We start from the raw sequence: 11,724 nt of genomic DNA on the forward strand, positions 1-11,724 counted from the left end.
AATAGTTTGATTGAAGTTGAATTTCAATATCTGTGTACCTCCGTACCGTCAGTGCTGGCTAGCCTAAGGTGTAAAAGTTAATTTCAGTCTACAGTGGTAGGTTTTGTTGATTATTCTCTCAGAGTAAATTGGAACTCCAGGCTGAAAGTGGTTCCAAGCAGTCATCTCGCTGTCTGTGTACTTTTTCCCAGAGTTTAGCCCAGGTGCCCCCTTTACTTATAAAAGTTTTGAATAGTCCAGGTTTGTGTCCAGTATTTCAGGTGATGGGGATTTTTGCTCAATCCTAGACTGTACCTCTAAACAATTAGGGGTGGCATGGTGGCTAGTGGTTAGCACGGCTGCCTCACAGCTCCAGGTACCCGGGTTCAATTCCCGCCTCGAGCAATTGTCTGTGTGGAGTTTGCACATTCTCCCCATGTCTGCCTGGGTTTCCTTTGGGTTCTCCGGTTTCCTCCCACAATCCAAAGATGTGCAGGTTAGGTGAATTGGCCTGGCGAAATTGCCCGTAGTGTTAGGGGAATGGGTCTGGATGGGTTGCTCTTTGGAGGGTCGGTGTGGACTTATTGGGCCAAAGGGCCTGTTTCCACACTGTAGGGAATCGAACAATAACATATTTTCATTTCAGAGTAGAAGGTTTACTTTTCAATCACAACTCCATTTACAATTTCTGTGGAATATATAATGTGTGTACCAACAATTGTTTAATTATCCAGAATATTTTGGCATATAACAGAAGGAATTAGTTGGATCGATTTGAAAGATTCCACAACAATTCAGGGGTGAATTTGAAGAAAATAAGATGGATAATATACTGAGAAGCAGAGAGGTATTTCATATCCACATTTACTAATCACTTAATACTCTAGGTCAGGAGGAGTTGAGGCAGCCTCTCAAGAGGCAAGTTGCTTTAGTATCAATTCTCATATGATGATCTGAATTTAGCAGCTGATAAATCTGCTTTGGGCTTCAACGCATAGTACATTAAAGTTGGACATTTTCCAAGAAGTTCTGCTGAAAGACATGTCGACAGAAATAGCTGATAAGTTTCTGGCAGTCTTTAGCTGAAGGACAGTTATAGAGACATGTACTAATGCATCTATCTGCAATGAGGGAAGCAATTGCTGCTGAGGCACAGCAACTTCTAGTTTGTTGTCAAGAGGATGATCACAATGTAATTCTGCTTTATGTTGAGTTGTGTTGATCTAAAAGCTACAGAATGGAAGTTGAAATTGCTTTCTGAGCCCTAAATGAGAGTTTGAATGTAGATTGGCAAATTGCTTTAGGATCATGACAATTATCATTAAGGAGAAGAATAAATTGGTTGTTTTTGGCATCAGAATGCCTTCAAGGATGGATTCAGATGTCAAAGTCTTAGTGAGCCTTTAATTTTGGCATACAAGTCCTCTGTAGCCCAAGGAACTATGTTATACTCTAGAGATACATATTGATCAGATGTCAGAGGTAGGTTCTTTCCTCAGAATAGTAAGGGTGTGGAATGCACTGCCTGCAACAGTAGTAGATTCACCAACTTTTAAGAAGCATTTAAATGGTCATTGGATAAACACATGATAATGAAAAGTGTAGGTTAAATGGGCTTTAGATTGATTTCACAGGTTGGTGCAATATCGAAGGCCGAAGAGCCTGTACTGCACTGTATTGTTCTATGTTCTCAGACATAGTTGTCAATTGTTATGATCCCAGCTAATGGTAATATTGGACAAGAGAGACTCCAGACTGAAACCTAGCTTGACAGATCACAAGTTTTATTTTTTGCAACTGACTTACTGTGGTCATTGAAAAGATGAAGTTATTAATGTATTTTTAACAAAAATAATAAAAAGGGAAAGATACACTACTTGAGAACAAGTTAAAACAAACAGTCTTATTGCATATATCATAAATAAAGATTCAAGCCACAACCTTACACATATTCAGACATAGAGTCACAGAGTCATACAGATATATAGCATGGAAACAGACCCTTCAGTCCAACTCGTCCATGCTGACCACATATCCCAATCTAATCTAGTCCTATTTGCCAGCACTGGCCCATATCCCTCTAAACCCTTCCTATTCATATACTTATCCAGATGCCTTTTAAATGTTGCAATTGTACCAACCTCTACCACTTCCTCTGGCAGCTCATTCAATATATGCACTGCCCTCTGCATGAAACGGTTGCCCCTTAGATCTCTTTTATATCTTTCCCTTCTCACCCTAAACCTATGTCCTCTAGTTCTGGACTCCCCCACCCCAGGGAAATTACTTTGTCTATTTATCCCATCCATGCCCCTCATGATTTTATAAACTTCTATAAGGTCACCCCTCAGCCTCCGACACTCCAGCGAAAACAGCCCCAGCCTATTCAACCTCTCCCTATAGCTCAAATCCTCCAACCCTGGCAACATGCTTGTAAATCTTTAATGAACCATTTTAAGTTTTACAACATCTTTCCGATAGGAAGGAGACCAGAATTTAATCAGATGATGGAAATTAATATACATAATCATAATTACCCCCACAGGGGTGGAATAAATTGAATGATGTGATGTTGTAATGAACATAGGATACTCGCACAGGAAGTGACCTCCTTGAGTTTACCTCGCAGCATAGACACCTCATATCAACCTCCACCGAATATGGATAAATTCCCAGCAACAGCCATTTATGGGCCACAATTAAGCACAATCAAGTGGGACACCCACCATGGGAAAACTATCACTAATATATTGGGATATACAAATGACAATGTTGTTATTCAGAGCAGAATGAGGACAGAATAGAGCAAAGAGGAATACATTTAAAGAGAAAGAAAGAATTTAAACATCTTTGGAGGAGTGTATTCAGTAACGTTTTTAAATTTATTCAGTTGTGAGAGGTGGGGATTGCTAGCTGGCCAGCATTGATTGCCCATCCCCAGTTGCCCTTGAGACGTTGGTGGTGGGCTGTCTTCTTGAACTGCTCAATTAAGGAGGGAATTCCAGGATTTTGACCCACTGACAGTAAAGGACTGGCAATATATTTCCAAGTCAGGATTTGTGTGACTTGCAAGTGGTGGTGTTCCCATGTATCTGCTGCTCTTATCCTTTTAGATGGAACTGGTCATGATTTTGAAGGGTGCTGTCTAAGGATCTTTGGTGAATTTCTGCAGTGCATCTTGTAGATAGCACATACTGCTGCTACTGAGCGTTGGTGATGGAAGGAGTGGATGCACGTGGATATAGTGCCAATCAAGCGGGTTATTTTGTCCTGGATGATGTCAAGACTCTTGACTGTTGTTGGAGCTGCACTCATCCAGGCAAGAGGGGAGTATTCCATCACCCTCTGAATTTGTGCCTTGCAGATGGTGTGTAGGCTTTGGGGAGTCAGGGAGTAAGTTCTACGCCGTAGTATTCTTAGACTCTGGCCTGCACCTGTAGCCATTGTGTTTATGCGGTGAGTTCAATTGTGTTTCTGATCAATGATACCCCTTAGGATGTTTATAGTGGGGGATTCAGTGATGGCAAAACTATTGAAGGTCAAGGGACAGTGGTTAGATTGTCTCGTATTGGTGATGGTCATAGGCTGGCATTTGTGTGGCATGAATGTCACTTGCCACTTGTCAGCCCATGCCTGGATTTTGTACAGATCTTGTTGTATTTTTACATGGGATGCTTCAGTTTCTGAGGGGCAACACAGTGGCTCAGTGGTTAGCACTGCTGCCACACAGCACCAGGGATCCAGGTTCGATTCCACCCTCGGGTGACTGTCTCTGTGTGGAGTTTGCACTTTCTTCTCACGTCTGCATGGATTTCTGCTGAGTGCTGTCATTTCCTGCCACAGTTCAAAGATGTGCACGTTAGGTGGAATGGTCGTGCTATATTACCCATAGTGTTTAAGGATGTGTAGATTAGCCACAGGAAATGCAAGATTTCAGGGATAGGGTAGCATGATAGGTCTGGGTGGGATGCTCTTTGGAGGATCAGTGTGGACTCATTGGGCCAAATGGACTATTTCCACACTGTATGGATTCTATGAGTTGTGGACAGTGCCGAACATTGTTCATTTAACATAAGCTGAGTTTCTGGATTAATAGTCCAGCAATAATACCACAAGGCCATCTCCTCCTCTTGTATTGTACAGAGGTAAATAAAGCATAGCACTGCACTGAGGAGAGCAAGAGACTCATCCTTTAGGATGAAGATAAACTCAGGTTGCTAGAAATAAAGAGGAGTGGTAACCCGGTAAGATGCAGTATCTCACAGAGCATATTTGTAGACTTCCACAGCCCAGAGATAATTAAGAAGTAGTATCAAAGAATGCTAGCAGTGGCATTTACATAAAACACCATGGGATATATGTGTTGGGGTGGGAGCATGCAACCGTCATAACACCACTGTGATAGCATCCAATTTTATATTCCACTTGTTATTCTGCCTCTCAAAATTCAGCTGCCGACCTCATTTCAATAATAGTACTCAACTGTCACTAATGGACCCTTGAGAGGCACTTTGCCCTTTTACTATATTCAAACTTGAATACCTAATGGACAGTGACACTTGGGTCAGATGGGTCTGGGAAGAAAAAGGAGAAAGAGGATGGGGTCCAAGTGGTCAAATAATAATGGTGTGGCACTGGGAGGAAATCTCATTTTTCTGCTAGCTCTGAGTGAGGCAGATCAAAGACTTACAGCTGATATAGTCCCCAGATACCCCTCAGATTGACCAGAAAGTCCCGAGCAGAGTAGTCCCAGTTACTGTACTCATCATTGGCCTTGTTGTTTCAGTCATTCAGCAGCAATGCCTGGAAAACCCACCTTTAACATGTAGGCAGTGCTCATTATTCTGAGCCTGAAGTAAGTGCTGCTTGTTTCTTTATTTCCACATGGGGAAAAAATTGAAAGCAGGTCCAATTTCTCATTTTACAGTTAGAGATTAGAAAATATATAAGATGAACATGTAATTGGAGCAAAGGACCTTCTAGAGATGAAAACTGCTTCATAATCCATACCTCTTTAAATATTCTTGGCAATTTTAAACCAGTTCTTATACTGTTTTGAAATGGTAAAGAAATTGTTTCAAGTTAAAATATTTTCATAAGCACTTGACACTCAACCATGAATTATTTTCAATGGTCGCTCCCAATAGTAAATGCCCTCAGCATTTTTTTCACTTCGACTTTAAAACAAGGTTGTCGGCTGAACCTATTCTCTTATTGTTCTCTCTGCAATAAGTCATACAATTGTTGATTTATTGCGACTGATGCTTAACTAATTTGTGTCACATAATTCATCCATTCTCGTTTGAGTTGTAGGCAATCTCAGCATCTAAAAATACAAAGAAATTCTTCCATAACTCAGCAGCAATCTAGAAATAATCTAAAGCAATTTTGGATTCAATGGGAAAGGAGAGGATAAAATTACAGAATCCACATTCAAATACGTGTTTATTAATTAAATATTGCAAACTGTCTCAACCAGTATCAACTGTATCTGTGAGGATGCTTTAAAAGCAAATCTGTGATTGGTCTCTTGCTGAAATAAAATTGTTCTGCTGTGCTATGATAACCAATCTTGCCCTTTCTGTAGCTTATCAAGAGTCCAGCAAGTACAGCACAGGCAAACGAAGTTTGGGCTCATTGTGATTTCTGGCACCTCATAAGAATGAAGCTCAGTTCAGCAGTAGTTTACCACTTCCGCAAGTTGCTGACACACCAGCTTTGAAAATGATACATTAGAAGAATCAAACCATCCAAAGAAGCTAGATTGTCACTCTTCAGTTTTTGGAGACCAATCACACAGAACGTTGATGCGAAATCTATTGGCATGAGTTTAAAATAAAACTCACCACTTTGCATTGTCATATCTCACTGGCAGCTTGTTTTCCCCATTAGCCAAAATAGTTCCTGTAAAAAACAAATCAGATATGAAATCTCCAATCGGATGTGCCTCTAATCTGAATGTAAAGAAGAAATATTGTTGAAAAAGGAACATTAACAATAGCTGAGATTTATAATGAGGCATTTCTGAGGAAAATGTCCCAGAGAGGAAACAGCTGCAAACTATTACAAAGAAAGATCAAGCAGCAAGCAAGAGCAAAAAGGTAGCAAGGGGGAGGAAGTTACAAAATGATGTTTTTGAGAGCATCAAAATGATTTTTTGTCAGCGATGGTGCATACGCAACAGGCCAGAATCAGAGCTTGCAATGGGCTGGGAAGTTTACCAATAAAAGGGTTAAAATTAAAGCATATTAAACTTGTTTAGGACCATCCTTACCAAATATTCAACTTCATAATTCATTATGGAAAATAAAGTTGAGTTGAGCATTTAGGTTGCAGATTCCCACTATTCTGAAGAAGAGTTACACGGAGACATGAAACTTTAACGTAGTTTCTCACACCACACTGATGCTGCCAGACCTGTGGAGACATTTCTCAAAGTCTTATTTTTATCCTATACTCATCGGGACAATTCACAAGAATGTCAATTCAGGGCAAAAAAAAGTCAACATTTATACAACATAAGAAGAGAATGCTGATTGTTTGGCGAATAGATTCCGACTGGTTGAGGCATGGTCATGAGAAAGCATCATTAATTGGGACATTCCCTGTGACAATGCCTCGACAAATTAGAGTCCACTTGCCAAACAATTAGCATCCATCCTCTTATGCAGTGTAAGTACTGCTTTTCCTGCAAAGTGTACTGATGAATGCAAGACAAAAGGCATTTACCAGCAATATTTATACAATGAAAAATGGCCTTTGGAAAAAGCAGAGAGAATGATGGAAAAGAGCAGATCAGGGAGCATTGGTGATGGAGGGAGTGGATGCTCATGGATATAGTGCCAATCAAGCGGGCTGTTTTGTCCTGGATGATGTCAAGACTCTTGACTGTTGTTGGAGCTGCACTTATCCAGGCAAGTGGGGAATATTCCACCACACTCCAAATTTGTGCATTGCAGATGGTGTGTCGGCTTTGGGGAGTCAAGAGATGTCCAGAAGGTTGTAGAGGGGGAACCTTCTGATGCATGAGATCGGCTGGATGGCTATGAAGATGTCCAGAACTGGTGTGTCTCAATGAGGTCATCCAGGAAGACACTGAGAGGGACATAATCTGGTCTAGCAGAGATTCAGCAAATTTGGGAATAAGTACATTGCTGTGAATGTCGCAAATATACACTGACACAGGAAGGATAACAACGCAAAAGGATTTAATAGTATTAGCAATGGGCACCTGGTGCCATCTGAAGACTTCCCACCAAATCTGTCAGATACGTCTACGACTTCTCTAATTGACAGACACTGAATGCCCAGTTGAGAGACCTGGCATCAGGAAGAGTGAGGTGCCATTGAAAAGCCCCCTCCCCATTCTGCATTTATCCATGGGTCCCCTCCCCAAGTTGCCATATTACTCCATTTACCTGCAGGGATCCAGTGACAAACCATTGTGAGGATCTGACAACAACCAGCAGTGCTGGCAAAACCACTGACCACTCTCAGGGGTGTGACTAGGATCTTGATCAGATGGGAAGCCTGAAGCTGTCTGGGTAAGTGTCTAACTGCACTTTTGCACTTTCAACTGCATCTCCAACACTGCCGGCAGAGGCAGAGCTCAGTGGTGAGTCCAGCCAGCAGCACAGAAAGAGACCTGATGATGACAATGGCTGTCACTGTTCAGGATTTAAGGCAGGGAAGAATTGGAAAGCCAGAGAAGGGGAGAAAGGACTAGGATGTCAGGGTCTGATGGCCAAGTAGCACAGAAGGAAGATTGAGATGGTATCTTGGGTGGTGCCCCTGATGCACCCAAGGCATGGCCTGAATGGAGGTGTCCCCTTTCACTCTGCCTTTCTCAAGTAGCTATTGAGAAATGGGCTCTCCTCTCTATCTGATTGTCCACACTGTGTCTTGGCATGGGTCGCATAGTTATTCTATTCTCCATTTATACACGATAGGTGGCTGCCATTTACAGTGTTTGCCCATCGCGTGTATGATGGGGTCAAGCTCAGCATGGAGGGAGAAGGTGATGGGCTGGCCAATTTGATATGCCTCTGCATCAGAAACAATTGGTCAGGACAGTAAGAGCTGGCCCAATATCTTCAAACACCAATTTTAGATGATTTTCCGAAAGGCAAGTCTTATCAGGCCTGCTCCAGCATTGACACACCTCCATAATTCTCAATTTGGGCCATGTTTCACAGGAGGTTGAAGATGGAAGAGAGAGTGCAACACAAGACCAGCCCCAGCTCCCAATTCTCACCTCTGGTGGGAAAAATCTGGTTACACAAATGAATTAATTCTCACAACCATGCCATGTTATTAAAGTCCAGGAATCCTAGCCTATTTCTTGGGAACTCCAGAAATAACTTCCATACCATAACCAGTGTTGCCTGTTCCTAAGATTGTCCTTTGCCCTCACACTGTTGGAATATTGTGTGCAATTCTGATCTCCTTCCTATCGGAAAGATCTTGTGAAACTTGAAAGGGTTCAGAAAAGATTTACAAGGATGTTGCCAGGGTTGGAGGATTTGAGCTATAGGGAGAGGCTGAACAGGCTGGGGCTGTTTTCACTGGAGCGCCGGAGGCTGAGGGGTGACCTTATAGAGGTTTACAAAATTATGACAGGGACGGATAGGATAAATAGACAAAGTCTTTTTCCTGGGGTGTTGGAGTCCTTAACTAGAGGGCATAGGTTTAGGGTGGCAGGGGAAAGATATAAAAGAGACCTAAGGGGCAACTTTTTCACGCAGAGGGTAGTACGTGTGTGGAATGAGTTGCCAGAGGAAGTGGTGGAGGCTAGTACAATTGCAACATTTAAAAGGCATTTGGATGGGTATATGAATAGGAAGGGTTTAGAAGAATATGGGTCGGGTGCTGACAGGTGGGACTAGATTGGGTTGGGATATCTGGTCGGCATGGACGGGTTGGACCGAAGGATCTGTTTCTGTGCTGGACGTCTCTATGACTCTATAAGTCTAGCAGAATGCTGGATTTCTACTTTCAAATAAATATGTGTTAGAAAGCCTGTAGTGTATTCTTAACTTGAAAAATCAGGAGAAAAGGAATTACAAAGGCTGCTCATTTACATTTCACAATAATAGACAGAACTATGGATTTCATTCCTGAAGCATCAGTATTGGTCCTGAATACTTGATTATTTAATCTTGTAAGTCAGTTGCCCTAATGCTACCTACTGCATGGCATAAACACCCCTATTGTCATAAAACAAATATATCTTTTAACTCACCATAAGTACTGCCAAAGATCTATCCATCATAGTAATAAAGCTGACAGTTCCAATTGCCCATTTATTTATGACAAATAAAAATTCACCTTTTCTCTGTGTTATTCCTTAAAATTGAAAACCATTTAGCCAACTAAAGTAAGCCATAGTGAGCCAGTAACAGATGGAAATAAAATGAGCCTGTCAGCTAATGTTTGACATAGAAACACAAGAAAACATTGACCAAGTTTATTTTTCTTGTTCCAACTTGTTGAATAAAATGCAATAAATGGAGAGAAATTTGAACATTTATTAATCATCAAACAGTTTCCATGACATCCCAATGAAAAGATGTGAAGTGCTTCTGTACATTTGACTTCAATCTTCAAAATGATTAATATAACATTATTAGTTCAATATAGCAAATAAATTGATTAAATAGACTATGAACAACTGATTGATATAACAATCAAATAATTGAATATTTATAGTGTCACAACCTTTCATAATTTAGATAATGAATGAAAAATATCATAAGTACATTTACTCTTTTACAAAAATACACATCAAAAATATTTAATTGGCTGTAAAGTGCTTTAGAATGTCCCATTGCCACAAAAGAACATTTTCATGCACGTCTTATTTTTCATTGATACTTTATAGTTAATTATAAACATGCCCTATTTCTTTCTTGCGCCCTCACCTGACATTGTTAACTGGTATAAATTATAATTGCTAAGGTACTGCCAAATAGATTAACTACTCTTTCTGATAACTCACTTCAACATAACTGAAATCATCATGAATTGAAACTTTGCAGAAAACAAATCAAATAAGCTTTGAAATTGAACTGCAGTTGTTTTGTTCAAATTGTCTAGGTGGATTGAATGGTGTTAACTTAACAGTCAGCAACTTGTTTTGTGCTTCAGTATTTCCTTGTGCTCCTAGTGCTGACTCTACACTGATGTGCAGTAACATCTTTCATTTATCAGCAGTGCAATACAAGTTTTATCATTAGAGTGGTGCTGGAAAAGCACAGCAGGTCAGGAATCTGATGAAGGGCTTTTGCCTGAAACATCAATTTTCCTGCTCCTTGGATGCTGCCTGACCTGCTGTGCTTTTCCAGTACCACTTTAATCTAGACTCTGGTTTCCAGCATCTGCAGTCCTTGTTTTAACCCTGTGTTTTACCTTTTTAACAAGTTTCTTCATGTCTGGTTGGCCCATTAAAAGAAAATCCCAACCATGAGGCACCCTTCATTTCCATATTCAATGACTAAATGTGTCTTTTGTGAAAGACGTTGCTGATTTTTCATTAATTTTATGTTATTCTTTTATCAATTTTGACTTGAAGCTGTGAACTGGAAACAGTGGGCTAAAGATGACTTTTGGACTCTAGGTAACATATTGTGCTAAAAGGAAACTAGACCAAGCAAACTTTAATCATGAGGCCAGGCCTGGAAGTTAATTACAGGTTGGTTCCTGAGCAAGGTAATGCAAATGCCTCATCACCAGAAGGAGAATAATATTAAAACAGTCAGCTGAAGTTAGGCATGAATGAGATCCGTACCTGGAAATTAGTTCCAGCAAGTCTGAAAGGAAGGCATGCTCAAGCAGATGTTGAATGAAGACTGGGACCTTGTAAAAGAGATGGTCAGTCTGTCAGGGAGTGGTCAGAGTTTAAATTGTGTTTTGGACTGTGTTTTCTTTGAGAAATAGAGTCTGGCTGTTGATGCTATAGCATGAAGGTTTGAAAGCTCCTGCATTGCATCCCTTATCAGCTCTTGAATGTTTAGAGAATATAGAACTAAATATTATTGGTGTTATATTGAATGAACCGTAAAAGGTAAACCTGATCAATATCTTCAGAAAATCAAACGAGAAGCAATCATATGCCATGGAACTATCACAATGTGAAAATCATTTAGTTAATCTGGATAGATTTGTTATTTTTATTTATCTCTTAAGTGTGTGTTCATCTGTCTGTCGTATAAATGGAGATGAAAACAAATGGCCTTTTTTTTGGTTTTATAGCATAGTCCACTTAGATTATTTTGTTGTTTAGTGTTACTCTGCTAAAACTAATATATCATTAATGAATTTCTACATGTTTTATTTCAGAAACAGACCAATGAACAGAATAAATTATTCACAGAGTCTGGGATGGATTCTACAGTCATCCCTGCCTCAGCTGAGGGCCACACTCTCTCAGAATTGCAAAGGACCCACTCTGTACGACATCCTCAGGAGAATCCATACTCTCAACAAACAGTATTTCAATTCCATCTCAAACATCAAAAACTGTAAGTATAACAAACTTTTATCTACCCACCTCCATAACCAGTGCTCCTCAAACATTCCAGAAGATTCCCCTGGCCTCAGAATCTACTCAGACGCCATTAGCCATGCGGTTGATGCAGCTGCCACCCCCACGCTGATTGATGATGTCACTTCCACCCCCATCATGGCCACTCCCACAACCACTTCCACCCCTCACAATTCCTCATGCATCACACGTGACATCACTTC

At 40.5% G+C, this 11,724-nt stretch overlaps 1 long non-coding RNA gene across 1 annotated transcript in view; it reads right to left on the reverse strand.

The window, feature by feature from the left end:
- Positions 1-547: 547 nt before the first annotated feature.
- Positions 548-11,724, reverse strand: part of LOC122553660 — a 55,656-nt gene continuing 44,479 nt past the window's right edge. The window contains exons 2-4 of the long non-coding RNA XR_006312787.1: positions 6,254-6,396; positions 5,826-5,883; positions 548-588 (exon numbers count right to left, since the gene is read on the reverse strand). This is a non-coding gene — a long non-coding RNA (uncharacterized LOC122553660). The remainder of the gene's footprint in view (positions 589-5,825; positions 5,884-6,253; positions 6,397-11,724) is intronic.

The sequence above is a fragment of the Chiloscyllium plagiosum genome, chromosome 10 (genome assembly GCF_004010195.1).
Source record: "Chiloscyllium plagiosum isolate BGI_BamShark_2017 chromosome 10, ASM401019v2, whole genome shotgun sequence".
NCBI lineage: Eukaryota > Metazoa > Chordata > Chondrichthyes > Orectolobiformes > Hemiscylliidae > Chiloscyllium > Chiloscyllium plagiosum.